Below are 25993 nucleotides of genomic sequence, written 5' to 3' on the forward strand. Positions count from 1 at the left end.
GAAAGAGAATTCTTATACATGTAAACCTAAACCAATGCCTATACGTACAGCTTAAGAAATTCCAGGGCCGACCCCGTGGCTCACTCTGGAGAGTACGGCGCTGGGAGTGCCGAGGCCGCAGGTTCGGATCCTATGTAGGGACAGCCGGTGCACTCACCGGCTGAGTGTGGTGCGGGCGACACCACGCCAAGGGTTGTGATCCCCTTACTGGTCACAAAAAAAGAAAAAAAAAAAAAGAAAAGAAATTCCATAAGACTAAGAAAGAAACTCACTGATGATCAGAAAGACTATGTATTTTTTTTATGTAACTTTATCTGACAACTTGTGATAACTGGTTTAGCTGTGCTTGTGTTCGTGTGTCAGCACACACGCACACACATGGTGGTACTGTATTAGCTTCCTAATTGGCCCCTCTCCAATACATTCCCCAAACTGTAGCCAATGCTGTTTATAAAAGGTAAATCTCTTGGCTAAAAACTCATAATGGTTTCCTATTTCACTTTGAATGAAGTCCGAATACCTCTCTATGGTCTAGAAGGTCTTGTATTAACTGGCTCCAGTAAATCTGACCAATGTTACTGCATGTCATTTAGTCCCTTGCTCATTACACTATAGTCAGGTGACATCTAACAGAAATGTAATGAGAGCCACAAACATAATCTTAAATTTTTAGTAGCCATAAGTTGAAAAGAGATAAAATTAATTTCAGTATATGTTATTTAATCCAATTTATTAAAAATATCATGGTATCAATATGAATTCAATATAAATTTCTTAAGATATTTTACATTCTTTTTGTCACACTAAGTCCTCTAAGTTGGTGTATATTTTACCCTTATGGCACATGTCAGTTCTGATAAGCCACATGTGGCTTGTGGCTACAATATTGGACAGCAGAACTCTAGCTACATGAACTTCCTTTAATTCCAGAACACAGATAGGGCTTTCTGGCTCTCTGGCCTCTGCATGTGTGGTTCCCTCTTTCTGGAAAGTTCTTCCTAGCTGTTTTCACGGTGATTTCTTTGCCTCCTTCCCCTAACTGGGCTTAAACATCACTTCCTAAGACAAGCCTTTTACAATGGCCTTAGGTAAACAGTCTCCCCATTTATTCCCTAACAGAGTACCCAGGAGATGACAGTTGTCTTAGGATTTCTCATTCTGTCATTTTTTTTTTTTTGATTGCTTTCCTTGTCTTTTCATACTTGTTCATCACCTGTCTTCCACCACTAGTATGTAACTATCGCTCCATGAAGAAAAGAACTACTTTTACTCTGTTTACCATGAGAACATCTGAGATACTAAATTCTTGCTGAATAAATATATCTATACAGATTCTTAGTTTCTGATCACTTATTTATATATACAATTCTAAGGAAAACTGGCAGCATAATTTACACACAGAAAAAAACAGACAATGTATAGGCAATTATTTAAATTATTACATAAACCAAATAAAGATGCTTATAAGGTATAACAAAAATCCTTATTTTTAAGTAACAGGCTTTTATGAAGATCAAAAAATAATCATTTAAAATTACAAGTAGTAATGAAAACTAATGAAAAAGTAAAACTTTAAAATCAGATCAAATCATAAGGCATTTCTAATAGTCCTCCTTCTCCTGCCTTCCAGAGAAAAGTATTATATTAATTGTTATACATTTGGCATTCACACTTGTGAAATCAGATCACCCCAGTCTCCTAAAGATCTGCAAAAATCTATAATCACCAAGAAATTTCTACAATTAAAGAGAAAAAGTCTGGAAATTATAAGTGGCATTTGAAGAAAGCTAAAATGTTTAGCTGAGATTTAAACAAATTAAGCTTTACTTTTTTCTGTTCTAGTCTCTCATTTTATAAATTATTTACTATAATTCTAAAGTGAGATTCATAATTCATTTACACATTTTACACTTTTAGGTGGAAAGGTGACTTAAAAATTATGCCTAGTTTTGATACAAGAAAACTTTGTTTATTAAACATATTTTAATAAAGTCAATACAAATAAAGTCAATACAAATAAAAATTACATAACTGATCAAGACAAAAAGTATACACTTTGGGAGAGGGAGTTATATTATTATTAAAGTCACAGACCATTTTTTAGGTTAAAATCTGAAAATAAATTAATAGGTAAAAAAAATAGTAATAAGAGTTTAAACACAGCTTCACCATTCTGCATATAAAAGATGGAAAGACTATCATTGATTCTGAAATACCCAAACAGCTCTACTATATCATATTATGGTTACCTAAGTCAAGTCCTCTGTAATTAATGGTAGTGTAAAAAATAGATTAGTAGAGGGCATGGCTGTCTTATACTCAGATACACAAACCTACAAAAAATAATCATTAATGTTCCAGGTACTATAAATGTGTCTTCTCATTTAATCCCCATAATAACCTAAAGAGATAGATAGTATAATAATCCCCACTTTGCAGATGGGGAAACCATAGCTTAGAGAGGTTAAATAATTTGCTTGCAAACTTTGCCCAACTATTGAACTAAAGAGCCAGGTCTAGAGATTTCTCTTCCATTAATGTGAGAGAAAGGGCTGGAAATAGTTTAACTGCCATCTCATGACTTGTGAGCTTATAAACTTAATTTTGAGCATGGGAAAGCCAAGTCCCCAAACCACACATCCACTGCCCACTAGTTTCCTCACTGCTACCTTGTTTGGTCAATTTGGCTTTGTGACAGTGTCTCTAGTTCCTTGTTCACTTCTTCACTGGAAATAAAACCTAGTCATGAATCTCAATGCAGGTGGATGAATGCTTGACCCTCTCATAGCTATGTCTAGTTTTGCCAGCCCCTCGAGCTAAGCATTTGATTTCTGGATGGATCTTCTCAATCTTTTAACTTGGATAACCTCCATATGTGTACTGATGAGACAAACCTGCAAACCCCAACTCTACCCCCTAGAATCCAATCTCTCCATGAACAATCTGAATTAGAATATTTCTTGAATTTGACAATTCAGCATTTCATTATCCTTGAAGGAGGCCGTGCCCAACTAATATTTCCCCTTGGAGATTACCATGCGGCAAGAATCTCAGTTGGCTGCCTCCTTTCTGAGCCCAGCCTTGACTACTCTATTAAAGAAAACACAGCCATAATATATTAAATATTAACAGACTATAATGTATTTATTTGTGACTGTACTATTCATGAATTTATTCTAATATAGACAATATAATTTTATATGAAGTTTTCTTCTTTTCTTTAATATCTTTCTTGGTGATACCCAATATTTTGTCACCCTTTCTTGGCACAAAAGTATAGTGAGTCCACATCCATAGGAAGCCATCCACAATGGTGTTTGTAGACAAACACACACAAAATGTCAGTTTATTTTGATTTAAATTCTACTGGGTTATAAATTAAATTTTACTTTGGCTACAGATATAAAGTTTGGCTAATATCAACACTAATTATTTTAGAAGCATAAAATTGAACAAAGAGTTGAGAGCATGTGAAAAAGGTTGCTTTTTAAAAAGCTAGGTGATTTTTAGCTTTGTCTCAGGTACTATGCAGTTTTACAAGAGTGGCTAAGTAGCAACCTATCTAAAGCCTAGTGTTCTCACTGGTTAAAGAAACTTTTTATACTAACTAATTTCTAAGAACTCTAGTCCAAGCCTAACTAATGTTAGATACCAAACAATAAAAAGGTTTGCTCATTAACTGAGCGTAGAGAAGTGTTAGTCACATAAAGTTGTTCTCATGAATGACTTTCATTTCATGGCTTAAATTCATAGTCACAGCAACATGTCAAATGTTTGTTTTCTCCAAAATTTAATGTACCTAGATGTCTCTGATTAAAGTTAGCATGCAATTTTCTTGTATATTTATAAATAATTTGTTGATACTGATTAATAAGCATAACGTACCTAAATTCACAAAACGAAACTATAATAAATAGATTTCACAGCTTTAAAAAAATTCAACATTACAGGAGGTCAGCATATGAGGAAAAAGAATGGAGGCAACTCTAGGTCAAGAAGAACTCTCAGCACACATGTGGGAGAGGAACCACTTAAGGCTCAGTCAGTCATGTGAACTACTCTGACTGGAAAGCAATTCTGTAAACAGGTTCCTAGGTTGGTTCTAAAACATTGAATTTCTGCTCCTTTAATACCTACAATACTAACAGAAGAGAAGCTAATGCTAAAAACTCACTACCATGAGCACAGCACAAATTGAAATTGTAAACAGACACGAGAAAAGAAAGTGGGGAGAGGTGGGGGGTTGAGTGTTCTTTATTCTCTTGTTCAATAAATATTTATTGAGCAGGTACTATGTGTACTACAGTGTTAAGCATTAAGCAAAATACAGTCCTTGTCTGTTAAAAACAATCTTCCACTCCACATACACACACACAAAAATTTATAAGAGCAAGAAAAAATCCATAAATATTAATTTTCTCTACTTGGTATTCCCCCTTTATCCTTCTTTTTTATGGCTAATTATTAAATATATGTATGTATTTATTTTGAAAGGGTGAAAGATTGCAAATTTTCAAAATATTTAAGGTAATTACAAAATCAAAAACTAGAAAGAGTTTAAGAACGTGTTTATTCTGGAAAATAAATTATTCTGATTCTTAGTTCTACGGTTTATTTTTCTTCCACATTTTCTGATAAGAAAAAGCCCCTGACAAAACTAGGTTTATAAAAATAGAGTACTAATAATTTTGATGGCAATATTCAACTGAAAACATATTTAATAGTCTTAATTTTGCCATGAGGTTCAAAAGTTCTTTGAAAACATCCCCTCTCCTTCCTATTTATATAACATGACCTCAAATAGTTTTAATCAGTGTTTCATGTCAGAGTTTGGTATATTTGTATTTGTTATTTACAAATGCTTAAAAATGCTTCTCCACGCGACCATTTTCTACAGAAGTATCTGTAAGCAAGTCTAGACCAATGTCCATAGCTTCTGATTCCATGGATCTGTTTCTGGATATCTTTATAATGCATATATAACTAGTACAGACAGAATAATTAATCACACATTTAATCAGAAGTAAAATATAATCTAAAAAGTATAAAGCTATGTATAATTTCCAGCATATAAAAGTAAACAGTGGAAAATAACTATAATTCCATCGGTGTATGAGTATGAGCTATTTTGCCTTCTCTCTCGACTGTAATCAAAGGATCAGGAGGAGGGTGGAGGAGGCAAAGGGCACCTGCAGTTCACACATGGTAAGAGGCTTGGACAAGAGGAATTTCTTCTCTCCCCTCACAGTATGGATTTACACGCAACCTAAGAAGTGCAGTTACAACCACATTTCAAGAATGCCTAAAAATGGCAAGGGGTCAAACTCCCATCACAGACATTTTAATCTTTTTGTAAAGTGTTAAAAGATTTATTCAATTTATACTAAGCAATCTCAAGACACTGTAAGTCTCAATTTGAAAAACATTCATACGATTAAAAAAAAATAAAGCTGTAAGAAAAATGTTGTAATTTCCTTTCCTACAACAGAATCAAACAATACAATGTTTATACAAATCAAACTTGTAAAAGAATAAAGTAAATAACATATTTCTTAATTTTCTTAATATAGTTTAAGGTGATGTAGTGGCCACTTCTTTTATTAATAAAAATCTCTTTCCTATCCTCTGCATCACATTATGTAGGACCTTCAAGAATACAATGTACTGAAAAATAATTTAAAATAATTACCTAAACTAATAATGTCCATAACCATCTCCATGACTTCTCCATTTTGTGGTTAAAATCGTACAATATTAGCTTAGATTTCATCTCTGTCTAACATGTTTCAAGGAGGGAAGCAGATTAGTGCCTCAGAACACTTTATAGGGTTTCGTTATCAATCAGGTTATGTTTCCAGTGACGCTTTCAGCAAAATTATCTTTTTCAAATGAACTCTCACGGACTGAAGTAAATAAAGCTGTAGCCCACTGCTCTTACATACTTTCCATTCATTTATTTCCTTTTTCTTTACTTAGACTTAGAGCACGTGCCATAGAAAGAGCACATGTTAAATATTCCTGGAGTGTCACAATATGTAATACAATAAAACAGATTACAGCCCTACCTTTCCTTCACAGCAGTGGTGCCAAGCACAGGTACACCGGAGCAATCAATTTGTTCTGCAGACAGTAAGGCTTTCGTGGAATACTAATGTAAAATCTCTTTTCTTTCTCCTTTGCCTTGACTCCCCAATGCCCGGGTCCCGACCAATGCAAGGAGGAGGGCGGTATGTCTTCCGCTGAGATAACCACAACTACTAATCAAGTATACGTGTACAAGGGCACAGGATTAAGCTGCCACCAAGCTTGAGTCAGGGTTTGAGAGGAGCTAAACACATGCACAGCACGGTCAAAATTAAACACACACACACACACACACACACACGCCATGAAAACACAGATGTGTCTACTTCGATGAACTAATTCATCACACTTTACCACTCTTCATTTTTCATCTCAGGGGCATAAAATTACCTACTGTTGAACTGAGGGCTTATTAGATCCAACAGCGCCCAACAATTGTTTTTTCCAGAAATAAGAATCATGATCAGTATTCTCTGCATTAAACTGTTTGCTGTTTTTAAAACAAGGCATTTTTTCAAAACTGTACTAACTATCTAGTACAGTTTACACAGACTTATACTTTCACGTACTAATATAGGGTTAAGAGACTTAGCATGGATTCTTGAGATTTTGCACCTGAAAATGTACTGTAATAGCTCAAGTCTACTTCCTCAAAAAAAGCATGTGCATTACCAATAATGAAAAGATGTCCAAAGGTTTTCATTTATCCTGAAGTTTTTTACATTAAGTATAATCTCAAGCTATTTAAAAAATATTTTCAGGTCTCAAAAATTATTTTAAAAGTATCTTTAACACTATAATTATAGTAGCATGGTGGTATATCTGATCCCACAAATCTAGTTTTGAAGATCCTTTCAATTAAGCACTTTCACTAGGCTTATTTTTCTTTTATTCAAAATATGAAAAGATATGCCAATCATTGAGTAGGGTGATGATAGAAGTTGTTAAATATTTTTTAACACACATTACCTCATTTTAATTTGCCTGACTTAATTTTCAAATAACTCTAAGAAAGTACTGATAGACAAGGGACTGAAAACTAAGCAATAATTAAGAACAAAATACTCTAAATAACTGAAAAAACTTATTAGGAGGCTTCCTAAACCAGCTCTATTTTCATGTAAATGATTGCTTTAATGCTGCTAAAATACATGTGCCTTATTCTGCACTCACCCTTTTTCTTAAATAAAAAAATCAGTAGGAACAGTTAAGAAATCTAGGGACTTCAATGAAGTATTGCAATAATGTTTAATCGATTCTGATGCATTTGTCCTTGACACACTGACCATGTCATCAGGCTACTGTCATGTGATATCATGTCATTTCTCCACCTGGCTCATGACCTTGTCCTCTAAATGACCTAAAGCTTCCCTCAAGTAGCAGGAGGCCCCTCCCCGCTGTCTCAGCAAGGTCGAATGGGTCAGCGTGTCCTCATCTATAATCCACCACCATTTGTCAGCAGGGAGGCTGGAGGAGGCAGGCTTGCTACAAGGGGAGAATGCCCAATTAGGCAGCTGTCACACAAAGCATAGGCTGCAAAATTATCCCCTGTCAAAAGAAAGAGCAGCTGCGGGTGCCAATTACAGCAACCTTTCAACCCTTTAGGTACTGGAAACTACACAGAAGTAAATGAAGAACAATTAGTGATAACAAATCGATGAATTAGGACAGTAAATTAGAAATTACTAGCAGGTGAGCTTGGGTCATACATGACATTTAGGGCACACCAGACTCCAGGCAAGGGCAGGATGCACTGAATCATACTAACCATTTCCTTGCATATAGATTTCCCCTCCAACATTTTATTTTCGCAAACCTGAAATTCTTTAAAATATCCATACTTAAAAATATGTATCCTAATGTATTACCTTTTATCTTTTCATGGACCCAAAGAAATTGTTTCTTGACAGGAAGAAAATCCTTTAGAATATTAAGTCCAATTAATTCTAAATTGTTCTTCTTATACAATCCATCATGTTATCCCCTCAAACAAAATTTTTAAGTGCGGCCCACAAAATCCAAAATCAGCTCAAATAATCACACGCAACATAATATCTATTTTTGTAAAATACTTGCCCTGATTCTACTTCATTCACATTTACAGGAAAACATCTATTTGAGAAAGCAACTCAGTACAAACTCTTGAGAAAACTGTTCTGCTAATATCATAATGTTGAAGTTAAATTTCTTTACATTATGTGACTTTGTATATAAAAATATAACTGCAACGTGTGCTTCTCTATATAATACATATAAAGAAAACATCAACCATAAAATAACTCCCTTAGATTATTCAATTCCAATACTGCAGTGGTGATACGCATTAAGTTTCCAGCAGCGAAAGCCAATTCACTTAGTCTCTATCCAACCAATGTATTTGGTAGTTAGCACTCACAAGTAACAGAAGAGGAACAACATGGGGAAACAAGCCCCAAAGAAGGCCAATCCAATATGGCTATTAAGTGTTTACGGACATGGTTTCATTGTGCCTTTAAAAGCCATGTATGTTCAGAAACAACTCTTACAGTCCATTTTAAACTAAAATCACTTTTTTCGTTAGAAAAAAAGCATGTCTTCCTATACCATTTCTTGAAAGTTGAGAAACCTGAATGATGTGTGCTGAAATTTCTAGGACGCAGGAGTAAACTGCTCAACTAGACTTCTAAATCACAAACGCATAAAAGTGAGGAAGAGAAGGTAAGGCAAGAAAGAAGCACTTTACTCACCCAGATTATAAATAAATCACAGTTGCCAGAGGAAAAAGTGTGTAATTCCTGGGTCCCACATCAAGCCATCTGATAAAACTTCCAGGAGATAAATGTCATGGGGAGAAAACTTCTTCATGAAAGTCTATTTGATAATTTAATTTATAAATTATGTTTCACCCTTTCAAAAAATGGGCACATAAATTTTCTTAAGTTTAGAACGCAACCCTCTAAAATAAGATAAAGAATTCAAAGAAATGGCAAGTAGGAGGGAATGAAGGAGTTAAAGCCTTTAGAATTCAGCTTCCATCATACATGGGTGACTATCTCTTTAAATAATTTAAATCCTCTCCATCAACTACAAAGCTGTTTTGAAGCCATTTAGCTTTGTTCTTTACATGTGTTCTAATTAAGAAATGACCTTGTCATCACACACACCAGAAATCTGGGATTATTTCCTACAGCAAAAATTGAGAGCCCCCAAAAAAAAGAAAAAGGGGGAAAAAAGACTTCTTCCTTAGTTCCTCACTAAAGGAAGTTGTTGGTTGGCTGAACGCTGAAGCAGTTTCACCGCATAATTTTTTTTTGTTATTGAATGTCACAGGGCGGGTTAGTGTGACCTTGAGCTGCATCAGCAGCACAGCAAGGGTCGAGATGCCTGCAGGCGCCCTTGTACTGGATTTGCAAGACAAAAACCTTCAAACTGGCTGAAGGACATCTTAAATCTCTTCAAAGGTTTTCTGAACTAATCTGGGCTGCTCTTAGCAGGATATGTGCCAGTGTGAGAAGCAAAATTAAAAACAAGGTCTTTGACAGGATGTTGTCTCCCCTTAACCCTTCACAAGCAGAACAGAACAAATGACAAGCATTCTGGAGAGATGGTTTACCTAAAAGCATTCTTTCATAACAAATTATGTAAGCAAGCAATCACAAAGGATGGGGCACCTATGAGTCCTCAAAAGTAAACAACCCTTACACTGCTTATTAAAGAATTCAGGTCGAATTTTTCCTTGACTATATTTTAGTGTAGTGAATGTAAAACTTAAAGCTCTATTTGTATCTTTCAGATTTGTAACCCACTGATGAGTTAAAAGTAAGGAAATATTTCCATCAACATCAATCTAGAATTTTCATTTTTTAAAAAATAAGCTTTTAGCCGGTTATGTCATAAACTTCATGCATATTGCATATAGCTTACTAAAATTACAATAGGTAAGGAAAATTTCATCATATATTTATCAAATTTCTTATTCCTAACATGATGGATCAATGTTAAGAGGGAAAAAATTCACCAGGTAGACAAAGTGAACATAAGTAAAACATAGGTAAAGCAATCTGTCTTCTTATGAGAAATCAGCATGACACCTTGTTATTGTGTTTTAACATTTTCAATATATGGGCCAAAAGATAAAGTATTAATGCCAGTAGAGGGTGTTTGATTCTTCTCTGGCAATGCCCTCTAAATTTAATTTAGTAGCTAACAGCGGGCAAATTTTAAAATCATTATTCTAGAATAACAATAACAAAAAAAAGATGAATAAAATAGTCCTCACTCTCAAAAAAATAAATAGTTAAACAGAACAAACAGTTGTAATACATAAAATGTAATATCCTAAAATTAGTGTGTCTCCATCTGTGACACGTTAGTTTGTCATCATTAGATAGAAGGTATGTCATGATTAGTTCTAAAGAGTTTTTAGTGTACGGTATAGAATTATTTAGATCCAGTCAGTTTAAATTATTCTCCTTTTAAAAAACAGTTCTAAATAAATTCAAGATTATGCTGAGTAACAACTATACTTTCACTCTCCTGAATTTGGATATTCTTTCCTTAACTGGACAGAAGAACAGAGTAATACCTAGTGAGAAGAAAACACACAAGAGTGCATAGTACATGCAAATTTCTTCCTTAGTCACTGTGCAAAAGGGGAGAGAGTATATACTATGCTAAATGCTATCACTAAAGTAGGTAAAAAGTACTCTAGGAACACAGTAGGCTATCACTAGGTTTTTAGTTCACGTGTATATATACAGGCGGTGGTCAGTGATGGTTAATGAAATGAGTAAGGGCTGGTCAGGCAAAAGAGAATGGCAGCCATTCTAGGCTGCAGAAACAGCACACAAAGGCAGGGAGAGCAGAGTGTGATACAGGAAGCGGGTAATCCAATGTGACCGGAGATTAGGCTGGAAACGCAATTGGGACCAAGGACTTTGAATCAAGGCCATGCCAAGGAGCTGACCTTTATCTGGCAGACAGTGGGAGGTTTATAAGCAATGATATGATTATATGCATATTGAAAAACAAAAACAAAAACAGAAGCTGTGGAGTTGTTGATGGTTTCCAGAGGAAAAGAAATTGTAGACCAGTTAGTGCAGAGAAGAAATCATGGTCAAAATTATAGCAGGGGCGGGAGAGTTGAAGAAAAAGACAGTTCTGAAAACAATGAAGGCTGGTTTGAATATTTAGATAGCAATCTGTAGAACATAAATAGTGCTATAAAATTAAAGTTATTTGCTAGCAACTTCATGAAATCAAAAGATGAGAATAATGAAGATAATTACTGTATTTCAAAGATAGGTTTGTAAAACACTGTGTTGAAATGATTTGTACAAAGTCTCAGGAAAACTAATAATTCCTGTAGAGGTATTTAACAGAGTCTGTTTGAAATCTGAACTTTGTATTTCAAATATCAATCTTCAGTAAGTATTAGTTAAGGATTTTGCTTATTAAAATACCAACATGTAGCTTTTCAGAACAGAGTGAGGGCATATTTCCTTTGGCTATAAGAGAGAGATGTCTGGCTTAAACTGTAAGGTTTGTTGGAGCTAAGATTTTTATCCAACACTAATGAGAAAAAAAAAAAAAACAACTCAGCAAACATTTTACTGAGTGCCTACTATGTCTAGGACTCAAAATTAAAAAATAAAAACTCCCCAACATTCTATCAACTTCATGCTTCTAGATTATCACTTATGACACTAAGTCCCCAAACTCCAGCTCTCGACCATGACATCATAACACAATAAAAAGACCATGAGTAAAAGGAATATTGAGATGTTAGTAAATCCAGGGTCTGAACTAGCAGCCGGCTTAGTACTCGCATCCAGATGGATGGTACACAATGCATTCCCAGAACTCTCAGAGAAGACCCAGTACCACGTAATTTGAAAAGAGCCATCAAATACTCTAGAGAATGTGTGTCCTGCTAAGACCTCAGAAAGAATTTAACAGAGTATCAGCCAAGGTGAGAGGGTAGGGAGTAAAAAAGAACAGGAGTCACTAGGGCCAAGTAAATACCTGCCAGAGAGCAGACTGTACTCTCAGAAAAGGAGAGCCAACATCAGGGATCAGGTTGAGGCAAGTGGAGGGGAAGGTCACACAAAGGAGAGAAGAAGAAAGACTTGAAGGGAAGCCTATTCACTTCCCCAAAAGAAGACATCAACTTCATTCTGTGAAATCGTTAAGAAAATGACCAAACCTTCAAACCTCTGGAGTAAGGAGAACCACCATAGGAAGAGTATATAGAGGTTCATAAATCATAACAAGGTCTAGCACCTAAAATCCAAGGTTACTAATAGGGCACAAGTAGAAATGACCTTACTGAGTATCCACAAATAAAATGACTTCTCCTTGAGTAAGCATCTCCATTTTATAGCTGCCAAGCCAAAAGTGGTAATAAGTTCCAGCACATTCTATGTCTTGACATTAATAGAAGGGTGGGTATGATAAGCCTTGCAGATATTAAAAAAACAAACAAACCCCCCCCCCACCATTTACTAATCTACAAACATAAAAGCTAGGTTACAACATTATTGAAATAAAAATATAGAATATTCTGTTGGCAATTAGACAAGTCAATTCCTATAAGACAATAGTTCTCAAAGTGTGTTCTAGGGACCCTAAGGGACCCCATGACCAATTTGGGAGGCACATGAGGTCAACACTATTTTCATAATACTAAAACGTTATCTGCTTTTTTGTATCTTTTTCTGAGTGTTCAGTGGAGTGTGTCATTGCTTTGATGGTGAATGGAATGCATCCTTGGGTGTTCTTGTGTTTTAAATTTTTTCTCAGTTTAAATCTATATTATGGTAAGTATTAGTTGATATGACTCATAAATAAAAGCTCTCATTTTCTCAATAATTTAAGAATATAAAGGGGTCCTGAGCACATCAAGAATGTGAAGTGTTGCTGGTCTACTGCAGTTAAAAGTAAAGAAGTGCAACACTGGTTGTCATCAAACAAAATCTCTACTTTCTACTTTCAAGAATTTCAGTTATAACTCTGCCAGATAAATAACGGTTTCTGTGCAGAAGTGTCCTCAAGATCCAGGTAAGAAAAGAAAACAATGACCTTTTTAAAAAGAAGATTAGCAAACTAAGGAGGATATAAAATATCTCCCATCTCTGCACCACCATCGTTCTGAATTTACCATACAAGAACTAACAAACTCACAAATATTTATAAAGAAGCTATTATGTGCTAAGAGCTGAAGCTAGAAGAATAACTAAGTGATAAAACAGTCCACAGTGGGCTCACAAACTTGTCAGGAAAAAAATATAAATCAATAACAGTCATATACTACTTAAAAGAAGGCATGAACCAAGTGAAAAAACAATAAAGAACTAATTTAGGGGAAGAATATCAGGTGACAAGGCAGGGAACACTGTTCTTAATGAAGGCACTGTACAGAGTGACATATGAATTGAATCTAGATAGACAATCAAGGCTTTGCCAATCGGAAAAGAATCTTCAGCATTTTTTAGGGAGCGGAAGGAGCATCAGCCCTAGCAAAACTTTAAATAATCTCCCTAAAGAACAGAAATTGCCAATAATTAGAAACTTTTATAGAAGGTGACAAAGTAACTTAATGTCTATTGAGTTCAATGATGAAAAATTTAGACTCATATTTTGCATGTATTTTTATGAATTTCCAATATGTTGTAGTCAGAAATTATTTTAAGTAAAATAAAAGTGAGTTACTAAAAAAATGAAGTGAAATTAAAACACACAAACAGAAGTTGGTCCTTCACTACAGATACTTTGAAAAGCACTAGCTTAGAGGATGGGCCGCAATATGACAGGATGAGGAGGTGCAAATAGGGGTGGCAAGAGCATGAGATAAAGCTTCAGGCTAGGAGCTTGCATAGATTGTACTATGTACAGTCTTTCTATAAGTGAATGCAAAAAAGAAAATAAATGAGGTTTGAAAATTACTAGTATATCTCTAACCCAAAATGGTAAAATTCTAGTTATTTAAATAAAATGCATAATAAGCTCTACTGTTAGAATCACACCAATTTCAGATATGCAAACCGCAGGTCACATGATTGAAGGGCACGGAATCAAGGAGAATATCAGCTTCGCTACAGTTAATTCAAATGAAAAAGACCAGGGTCAGGGTCACTGTAAGAAGAGAAAGTGAACTGACACTTTGATCAACACATTTTAAAATTATTTTAATTAGTTCATTTGAAACCTTTCATGGAAGAGAAAAAAATTTGAGTTGCTATGGAGGCTGAGTATAATAGGGATTTTCCTCACAAAATGATGTTAGTTATATCAATTAAGGTACTAAGAAAAAGACTTTGGGAAAGTCGATTCTTTATAGACATCGAATTCCGAAGAAATGTTAATTATATTAATGTTTCCTATTGTAACAGTAAGTTACGATTTATTAAGAAAGGCCTGTTACTTTTCTGTGGTCATTATACTATTGGAATTGCTAAATTATTTTTAATTAGGGAAGTAACATGAGTAAATTGGAGTTTTAGGAAGATGTGATGGCTGAGAGAGACTGACTAGGGCAAGGACATCAGTAAAGAGGCTTGACAGCAAGAGAGCTCCAGAAGAGAAATGGTAAGTCTCTGAACTAAGATGGTAGGCCAGGAGAAAGGGAACGAAGAATGACGCGATGTTGGAAACTAACAATGCTTCACTCGAGCTGATTTTCTTACCAGGGTTGTCCATGGAGCCAGGGAAACACCAGCAAGACAGCCAAGCTGACTTATGCCAATTAATTCCAACTAAGATGACTCACCCCAGATTACAAATCGATCTTGGTTTCACTAGTACCATGTTCCCACTGAAAACTTGGTATAGAATTTTAAACACTTTTTACAAAGTATTATTTCTTAAACAAAAAACATTACTTTGAGGAGTGCTTTATAAAATTTGGGGAAAGCATTCCATGTATACAATTAGCTTACTTTACCAACCTGATAACCCAACCTGTCAGAAACAGCTAGAATCACTGACCATTTTTGTATGTTTACACAGATATCTCTCTATGTCTCACATAAAAGTTTTAACACTCAAGACATCTGGTGAAATTGTCATCAACAATTTAATCAAAGTAGGAAAAATGAGTAAAATAAAGAACTCTTCTCTCTCAGTGAAAAATCATGACATATAACAATAAAAATTTCATTTAGTAGGAAAATTAGTATATTCAAGTATTTAAGCTAAATTGATTTATGATCAACTGTATATTTCTACTCAAGATAAGCACTGTTTTTGTATCATCAAATTTTTATCAAAATTTACTAATAAATGTTACACACTGAGATGAACAGAGCATAGAAAGTACATGGATCCTATAAAATACCTTAAAGGGTGAATTTAGTTAGTTACTACATGGGATGACTGTATTTCTTTCAAAAGGGGAATCTAACATGTGAACAAGGAAAACCTAGCCTAAAACACTAAAAAACTTTGTTAACACTTCATGCTTTATATGGTTTGCAATATTTAATTAATCAAACTCTTTTCTTTTCTTTTTTTCCCCCAATCATCCTCTTTGGGTTCTCATTCAAAATGACATTGCTATACTTAAAAATGTAACATGAGTGTTTTGGGAGTGTGGCTGTATGACAAACTATAGCAAAACCTCATAAAATATATATGTCAGATCTTCCTTTTGGAAACACAGTGCACCAAGCTTATTTGAACGTGGGCTCCTCATTCATAAGGAAGAACTATTTAACAAAACACATTTTAGAAAACAAACACCTGACATACTTTTAAAATCTTCAAACACTTTTGAATATATGTAAAGAATACAGAAAATCACTACTAATAATTCATTTTTATATATTTTCAGAGCTGTACATTCTAAGTGATTTTTTTTTTTTAATCTGGAAGATCTAAATTTAATCATTTTCTAAGAACAACTTCTTGGCTAAGTATATTTACCAGACAGTTATATGATTCATTTATCCAACTGTCGTAAGTGATTATTGCTTACCATTCTGGTTACTTAGTAAAACAAGGATATTGACAAATTAAGAACAGCAACAAACTAATTATATCATGGAGGTCAAAGGAATATGCGTGGTTATAATGTTCATTTTAACAAAATTAAAAGCTGAGAAATGGAGTTCAATATTAACTATATTTCATCAAATATAAAAACATTTCAAACTTTCAACTAGTCATTAACATACAATTGTACCGGAATGAAAGAACTTTAGTATTTACAAATAAAAGCTTAGTTGATTTTAAATACCAATTTACAGAAAAAATATATGAATATGTAAAAATGACTAGCACCCAAATAATTACTAATAATTTTACAGTTGTTTTTAAAAAATAATGTTTTAAAGATTTTCTTGGTGAAATTATAAGAAAAGATAAGCATTTAAATAGAGTGATTAAAATAATTTCACTATGTTTTCTGAATATAATCAGAATAGTGAAGAAAAATTAGTGAGTATTATCACTGTGACAACCATATTATGCCTACAGGTAAAGAACAAATTTGGTTCAAAGTTACCATCCCTTTTTTGGAACATCATGGTAAATTAAAACATTAAATTTTAGGATGTTGTATCTGCTATCTTCTGACCAGAGTTTTCAGGTAGCTAGTTGAAAGTGAACTCTTCACAATTAATTATGAGCCCAATAATCAATCACTGTGACTTTTCACAGTTACTTGGCTTGTTTTTGCCTGGGAATAAGCAGCATAAGGTCCAGGAGCTTAAGACATGACACATTCATTTAGGTTGTAGCTATACTAGAAAACAGAAGTGTTAATCCAAGTAGAATTAATCACTCACTCATCTCTTTTACTGCATTGCCCACCTACTTTTGTTAATTTAATCCAATTATTTCACCATTTCTCAGAAATGCTAATATATTCTTTGCCTTGTAAGAGGTAACCATTTTACATAATTCCAAAAGTAATCATTGACCAATATTATAATAAACCCACAACAATCAAACATGCTTCTATTTTTCTTCAAAACAGAAATTAACTTTTTAATCTGAAATCGGATTGCTATTTCAGATTTTGTATTAATTGTCCATTTTTTTTTTAATAAAAACAACTTAAATATCATCAACACAAATACTATTTCTTCTTTCAAGCTTCCCAATCCCTCTCTCCAGAAGTAATCTGCATGTTGAATTCTCAAGAATATTTCTGGTGTTTTCCTTATAGCATTTAACCTCTTTTACTGCTCGATTACATTTATTTTTCTACATTTATTTCTTCCTTGTAAGTTCCTTAAACGTAGGATTGTATCTTATTCGTTTTTTTTAACCACACTGCCTAATGAAATAATTTGCACAGATAAAGTACACAATACACATTTGATGATTATAAGCTAACTTATAATTGAGAAAAAATTGTCTGAAATATATTAAAGTCACAATGATTAAGCCTTAAGTACTCAGGAAAAATATTCTCACCATCTGTCTCCAAGGTTTGAGCCTCTGCTTTCTGAGAAAGGAAATTGAGAAGGCTGTTGAAAAGTAGCTCTGATGTCATCTGGAGTCTTTAGATTCCCTGATCATCCTTCAAGTGTGCACCTTAAGAAGAGGGAAAAGATAGTTTGGCCAATCAGATTCTGGTAATCTTTTGTGAAGTTCAGTAAACTTATCTTTGTACCTTGTCTTGTTCAAGTTCAATGCAGAAGCTGTCATTTGACAGGGATATATAAATTGTTTATGAATATTATAGTTCATTAAAGGAAAGCAACATCCTTGCTTTCCAGAGAATACATTTAGTTATTTGATTAAAAAAAAAAACGAAGGACTTCAACAAAATAAACTGAAAATGGTTTATAGTATAGTTGCTAGGATATACTTATTCACTTGTGTTAAATTCAAGTTTCTTTAAGTGTTCTGTCTAATGCAATTAAGTTACATGCAAAAATTCTAAATCCTCTTAAAGGTATATTTCCAAAAGAAAAAAAAAAAAGAAAATAGTAACTATATTTTCTTTAACATTAAGCTTTTTCAGTTTCAAAATACCAACTATGCAACTTTTCTGGCACAAAATTTGGTAATAAATATCAAATGCCTATGTCCATACAAAGACTTGCACACCAATGTCCAAAGCAGATTTATTTTTAATAGCCAAAAACTGGAAACAATTCAAATGCCCATCAATAGGGTAAATGAATTATGGTATATCCATATAACATAATTTTACTACTCAGCAACAAAACAGAATACACTATATATAATAAGCATGGATGAATCTCAAAATAATTATCCTGAGTACAAGAAGCCAGACAAAAAGGCACACACCGTGTGTGATCTCATTTGCATAAAATTCTTTAAAATGCAAGTTAATCTACAGTGAAAAAAAAAAAAGATCAGTGGGGTTGCCTGGGGATGGAGGAGGCAGAAGGGCAGAATCACAAACAGTCCTTATCTTAATTGTGGTGAGTTTCATGGGTGTACACATATGTCAAAACTTATCAAACGGCACACCTTTAATATGTGCAGTTCATTATATATCAAATACACTGCAATAAAGCTATAAAAAAAATTCAATGCCTTAAAATGTTATATGCCCCTTAATGCAGCAATTCCAAGCCTAGGATTTATCCTAATGAAAAAAACATGGATATATACAAATATTTAAGCATAAGGATGTTTACGTTACTTCTAATAGCAGAAAATTAGAAATAGATACTGAATGTCAAAGTTAAAAAACTGGAACTAGTTAAATTATGGTATATTACATCATGGGGTACTATGTAGCCTTTAAAACATTAGGTATGAAAGTTAAGTTATATGGAAAGATATACTATAATAGATATTAAATGATAAAAACATGATATGTTATGTTCAGCATAATTGAATTTTTGTTTTAAATTATACAATAATAAATGCAGTAATTATTTCTGCATTTAGAGGTAATTATTTTTTCTTTATGCTGATTTAAATTTTCTAATTTCTCTACAATAAATATCTATTACTTTTCTAGCAAACAGAACAAATTAAAGGATGAAAACAGCTACAATTTAAAACTAAGCACTCCCTAGTACAAGTATAAAACAAACACTCCCAAAAGGCAGTTCTCATTACAGATGTAATTCCGGGCTATCATGCCACCCCTACCAGTGACCTACCAAACAGTTGTGAGAAAGAGGCAGTCTGACAGGATGAACAGGAGCAATCATTAAGTAAACTACGTGCTTTACCAGTTACAAAGAGCTCCACGGACATGACTTTATTTGGTCTTCATAACTGAGTGAAATGAGCAGAGAAGGCACCATCCCATTTTATAGAGGAGTAATAGACATTGAACAGGACTGGTTAAGTGATACACCCCAAATTACAGATCTTCGGTTCAGATCAGGCCTTGACTATAAATTCTAATAATAATTCTAAGAGAAGTAGAAAACAATCACTTTTTCTGATTATTTATATCAAAAGGAAGTGATTTACATGTAGACTTAAAAATACCCATACTTGCAATTATATTAGTACTCCTATTAGAATGTGCTGGGGACTTTAGAAATTTCCTAAAAACCCAACATTATCTACCAAACTACTGAAATTCTAGTAAAATTTAATTAACTATTTAATTTTCAGTTACTTTTCTTCTTGAAAAAAATTGTTAGTTTATTTTCAAGTTGGAACAAGAAAGTAACCAGAACTGTATCTAAGAATGCTGCAAATAATGACCTGACAAATTGATGTTAAAGGGTCTAACTTGATGAGACTTTACTACCTTTTGGGCTAAATCTTTTTTGGTATAGGTACACAGACAAGAAACAGTACCCAAACAGGCATATGAAGAAAGCTACCAACCAGTAAAAGTAAATATTTATAGAGCTACATTATTCACGAGCTGGTCAGTATCTGCTGATGACACCCTGAAGCTCAGGAACCCTTATAGCTACTACTCTTAACCAACACTCCCAAAATTAAGAGAGACTTAATGGGTAATGATAGCTATCAATTACTGAGCTATTACTATGTGCCAAAAACAATGCTAAGCCTTTTACATACATGAACTTTAAAAGAATCCTGTGAGGTTATCATTATTATCCCCATTCTATAAATCAAGAAATTGAGTTTAAGTCACCCCAAACCATAAAGCTAATAAGAGGTTGAAGAAGAATTCAAACCCCAGTATATCTTACGTGAAAAAAGGTGAAATGGCCTTGGAAGCTCTCTGGAACACAAATACTGAGTTTTCTCTATTATTATCCACCTACAATGGTCTTAATTCAGGTAACACAAAACACATGGTACTAGTATAAGAAGTTCACAAGTCTACGTTTTTCATGTAAGGAGTTAAAAACATTCCAAGCTCACAATCTGTGTCTGATACTGACTTTGCCACATTCTAGAATTGTTTATTTTAATGATTGGTCTATAATAAAGCATTATTATATCCCTTTTGAGCTAAATATATAACAAAGTTGTAAACAACATATATGAAAGATAAATTAGAAGGTAAATTTAAATAATAAATATTAACAAAAAATAATATGGAATAAACTACTCTCAGATTAAGTTTTCTTATATTAATAAATGGGTAAATTAGCCTTAAATCCAAGTAAAACTGAATGTGTCAGATACATATTCAATCATTACAACAGGAAGCATGTCTATGAATAAGAAAATGTTTAAATAACTTTATCATAATAATATTGTGGAATATTATGCAATCATTAAAATGTATATTTTCAAAGAATATTTAATGACATGGTAAAATTATCAGAATACAATGCTAAGAAAGTAAGATACTATATTTATTTGAAATGAACAGATTGTTAAACAAATTAGAAGGCTTGGTACTATGCTAGGTGCTGGAATTACAACAGAAACAGAACAAACATAGTCCGCATAGGAAAGAGACAAAAACTAGAAACAAAAAACAATGTAATTGAGGAGTTCAAACAAAGTAAGAAGTAGAGAGGAAGCTACTTTACATAAAATGATGAGGAAAGGCTTCTCTGAGGAAATGACATTTAAGCTGATATCTAAACAACCTGAAAGCTCTAGTCATGCAAAGAATAGAGAATTTCCAATAGAAAGAATAGCATATACAGAGGCAATGAAACAAAAGAAGACTTGCATGCTCCAGGAAGTGAAAAACGGCTGGAGTGGGTAGTAATAGGCAAGGAAGAAAATAGCAAGAAATGAGGTCAGAGTAACGAGTGTAAATATAATCTCAAATTTTTTTTTTGCAACATATATGTTACTACACACACATACACACACACAATACTGAAAGGAAGGAGACTATAACATTAACAGTGATCATTCTAGATAGTAGGAAAAAGAGTTTGGGTTTTTTCCCCCTTAATATTTCCCACATGCTCCAAAATAGGTTATATAATTATGATAATGAGAAAAAATATGGCTAGAACTTCTAGTCCAGTGTTGCACAGAAGTGGTGAGAGCAGGCAACCACACTCTGTCCTCGGATTTTAGAAAGAAAACACTCAGTCTTTCACTCCTACTTATGATATCAGCTGTACGATCTTCCATTCTCTTCTATACCTACTTTTTGAGTTAGTTTGCTTTAATCACTACTGTGTTGAATTTTGTCAGATGCTTTTCCTGCATCTATTGAGATAATCATGTGTTTTTTGCCCTTTATTGCATTAATAATATATAACATTAATTGTTTCAATGTTAAGACAATCCTTACTTTCTGAGATAAATGCCTACAACTAACATCTTGCTATTGATGAAAGACTTAACACTTCCCCCCAAATCCCCAAGACTGGGAAAAAGATAAGATATCTGAGGTCTACTCAATGCAATATGGCAAGAAACATAAAAACGTATAGATATAGATAGGGAAAAAAAGTTAAAATTATCTTTATATGCAGGTGACATGACCGTGTGTGTCAATAATCCTAAGGAATCTATAAAAAAAAAAACCCTACTAAAATTAATAAGTTTAGAAAGGTGTATAACAATAAGCAAAAATCAACTGAATTTCTTATATGGTAGCAACAATCCAAAATCATTCAGAAGAGTAGTAAAAAGAATAAAAGACTTAAGAATTAATTTAGCAAAAGTGTAAAACCTTTACACTCAAAACTACAAAACATGGTTGAGAGAAATTAAAGAAGATCTAAATAAACAAGGATATATTTTTCATTCTTTGTTTACTGGAACAAGATTCAATTGATTGGAAGATTCAATATTGTTAAGATGTCAATTCTCCCCAGTAAGATCCCACTACATACCCACTAGAACAGCTATAATTTTTTTTCAAAGATTGAAAAAAATCAAAGGTTGGGGAAGACAGGGAGAAACTGAAACCCTCCCACATCACAAGTAAGAATGTAAAATGACACAGCCACTTCGGAAAACACTCTGGCAGTTTCTTAAAAAGTTCAAACATATACTCACAATGTCCCAACCATTTCGCACCTGGGTATCTAAACAAGAGAAATGAAAACATATGTCCACATAAAGCTTGTATGCAAATAATGACATCAACATCAATCATCATAGCCCAAAATTGTAAACAACACAAATATCCATCAACTGGTGAAGGGATAAGCATAAAGTTGTAAACCCCCCAAAAAGGAATAAGCGAATGATTCATGGAATGATGAACATCAGAAACTTAATGCTTAGTGAAAGAAGTTAGATACAAAAGATATCTATATTGTATAATTCCTTTTATACAAGCATACAAAGTCTCTTAAAAAGCTAAATTGTAGGTACAGAAAGCAGATCACCTCCTGGGGCAGAAGGAAGCAGAGACTGACTTTAAACCTAGGTGTGAAGAAACTGTTTGGGGTGATGAAAACGTTCCAAAACCAGACAGTGGTAATGGTTGCACATTTGAATAAACTGACTCAAAATCATCAAACTGAACATTTACAGTAAGTGAATTGCATGGTATGTAAATTACACCTTAAAAAATCTGCTTTAAAAAAAAAAAGGATATACTCCATACAGAATCATAAATTGCTTAAAAATGAGTCATGTAAAATAAGTTGCAATTTCTCTCATTATTTAAAATAATCAAAATATAAGATAAATTTAATATATTACAATTACTCTTTGAAGAATGCAAAAATAGCCTTAAAATGACTGTTCACCTCCTTCATACACTGCTGATGGGAATATAAATAGTAACAGCAGCTATGGCAATTCCTTAAAGAGTAATATAGAGTTACCACATGACCCAGAAATTCCACTCCTAGGTACATAGAGAAGGGAAATAAAAACTTATGTCCACACAAACACTTGTCTATGCATGCTCATATCAATATTATTCATAATAGCCAAATATTGGAAGCAACCTAAATGTTTATCAACTTATGAGCAGAAAAACAAAATGTGATAAATCCATACAATGGAATATTATTTAGCCATAGAAAGGAATGAAGTACTGATACATGCTACAACACATATGAACCTTATTATGCTCAATGAAAGCCAGTCACAAAAAAAATATGTATTGTATGATTTCATTTATGTGAAATGTCTAGAATAGGCAAATTACAAGACACAGATTAGTGGTTGCCTAGGGCTGGAGGGAGGGGAAGGATGGGAATGGGGAATGACTGCTAACGGGTATAGGGTTCCTTTTTAGGGTCATGAAACCATTAAAAAATTAGGTGGGTGGTGTTGGTTGCGCACCTGCATGAATATAAAAATCAGTGACCTGAACACTTTAAATGGGTAAATTTTATGGTATGTAAATTATATCGCTAAAGCTGTAAAAAAAAAAAAAAAAAAAATCTATTCACCTGGTATTATTAAAACATCAAAGGTAATTTCAATGTAAAAACTTGAACCTCTAATCTTACTTATTTGCTTTTGGATTTTTCTCATACTTATCTGAACAGTTTGGTATCCATAATATATATATATACACACATATATATATATACACACACACACATATATGTGTGCGTGTATCCTGTAACATTTTAATTTTAAATGGTCAAAAGGCAGAGGGGGTAAAGCCCTAATAAGAGGACAGAGCTCAAGCAGGATGAGGTGGATGTCCATGGTGAAATGGAAGAAACAGTGCGGTATGGGAAGTTAGAGCCCAAGCTGTAACTCTGTACTGTACTTATAACTTTTCTGTAGGCTATTATTTTTAAATTTAAAAATATAAAACATAAATGTATTGACCACGTGGTTTTCAGTACATAATGGGCAAAAGACATGAACAAGCACCTCATGAAAGAATATACCGATGGTGAATAATCACATGAAAAGATGTTTAACCCCATTAGCAATCACAGAAAAGCAAATTAAGACCACAATAAAATGACATCTTGCATCTACTAAACTGGCAAATGTTAAGAAGCCCGACAACTCCAAGATATGGCAATGATGTGGCTCAATGGGAGCTTCTGATACATTACTAGCGAAAAGTAAACTGGTATAATGACTTTGGAAAACAACTTTGCATTATCTCATATAATTGAACATTCTCTACACTTCTACTTAGGTATATATCCTAGAGTTTAGCACATGTGCACCAGAACACATATAAAAGAACATTAACATCAGCAATGCTTGTAATAACTATATATGTGTGTGTGAACATAAGTTCATCAATATATATATGTGTGTGTAAGTACATCAATACAGACAATATAAAAAAACAAAGCAAACAAAAGCACACAACAATAACCTAGATGTCCACCAAGAGGAGAATAAATAAATTCACACAATGGAATATTACCCAGCAGTGGAAAAAATGAATTATAACTGCATATAACAGTATAAATAAATGTAAAAAATTATGATGAAGATAAAAGAAAGTCTCAGAAGCCTGCATACAGAATGCTACCATTTTCACAAAACTTAAGAAAAACATAAAACTAAACCAAATAACATATTGTTTAAAGATCCATATGAAAAAAACAGTATTATTAAAAAGAAAGTAAGTTATTAACACAAAATTGAAGAAAGTGGTCAGGGGTGGGGAGGGCCACAGGGGCAAAGGCAAGGAGAGGCAGAGGCTGACAGAAGGAATCATATTAATTAAGTTCTGCTTCCATGTTAGGTGGTAGGTTCTTGGGAGATCATTTTAATATTGTGCCACATAATTTAAATATATTCCTGTTTACACTGTGTTACATAATAAAAAATAAGCAGCTATATTGTGGCAAATCAGAGCTTTATTTTCATAAGAATCCTGTTTAGGTAAGCATAGTCATAATTTTCACACACTAACAAATGCTAGCTGGTAGGCAATAGATTTTCCTTATTCTCCTTTTTTGAAAACAAAACAAAGGAGTATATAAAAAGACACACTCAAAAGAACCTGACAGCAGACTTACAGATAAAAGCTTAAAGTGTGGTCAATAAGAGAATGAGGCGAATTTACATCAACCATCACTCTGGTCTCAAATAAAACTAACATAAATGCTTGCTTATTTAATTACTGCAAATTTCAGAACTCTCTCATGGGAGATGGTCATTTTGCAAAAATTATTTAACATGAGAACTAGGTAAACAGGAGTAATTTAATACACTGTGTTCTTAACAAACTGCATTTCCCTTCTAAATCTAACCAGGCTTTTCTCCCCAGTTGGTCATACTGGCCAGGAGTCATATAATCACCATAACTGCCAAAAGTGTGATGAGAAATACCTAATCCATTTTAAACAGCAAAGTTTCCTTGCCCAATAAATGGATCCTTATATCTATTATATGGTACTTTTATCTGAAAAAACAATTACAATTAATTTTCTCAACAACCTTACATTACAGGTAGGGCACAGAATATTAAGCAATAACCACTGCATGCAGCATCATATTTAAAAAATTTTTAAATAAATTAGAAAGGTTGATGATGTTCTAAATCAAATGTTCTAAGAATGTTTCTTGAGTATCTATCATGTGAAAGGTACTTTACAACGTGCATCTCAATATTTTATGTAATACATACAGATTGAAAATCTTAGCCATGTGCTGCATCCTTGTTAAGTGCAAACAGTAAATGCAAACAAGTACAATA

The 25993-nt window shown here is 33.4% G+C and overlaps 1 protein-coding gene across 1 annotated transcript in view; it reads right to left on the minus strand.

Annotated features, from left to right (window-relative positions):
• NRIP1 (nuclear receptor interacting protein 1) overlaps positions 1-25993 on the minus strand; it is a 97715-nt gene that overhangs the window by 40595 nt on the left and 31127 nt on the right. Inside the window, exon 3 of the mRNA XM_063101144.1 lies at positions 17482-17601. The gene's annotated coding sequence lies outside the window, so the exon portion shown is untranslated. The remainder of the gene's footprint in view (positions 1-17481; positions 17602-25993) is intronic.

The sequence above is a fragment of the Cynocephalus volans genome, chromosome 1, assembly GCF_027409185.1.
Source record: "Cynocephalus volans isolate mCynVol1 chromosome 1, mCynVol1.pri, whole genome shotgun sequence".
Taxonomy (NCBI): domain Eukaryota; kingdom Metazoa; phylum Chordata; class Mammalia; order Dermoptera; family Cynocephalidae; genus Cynocephalus; species Cynocephalus volans.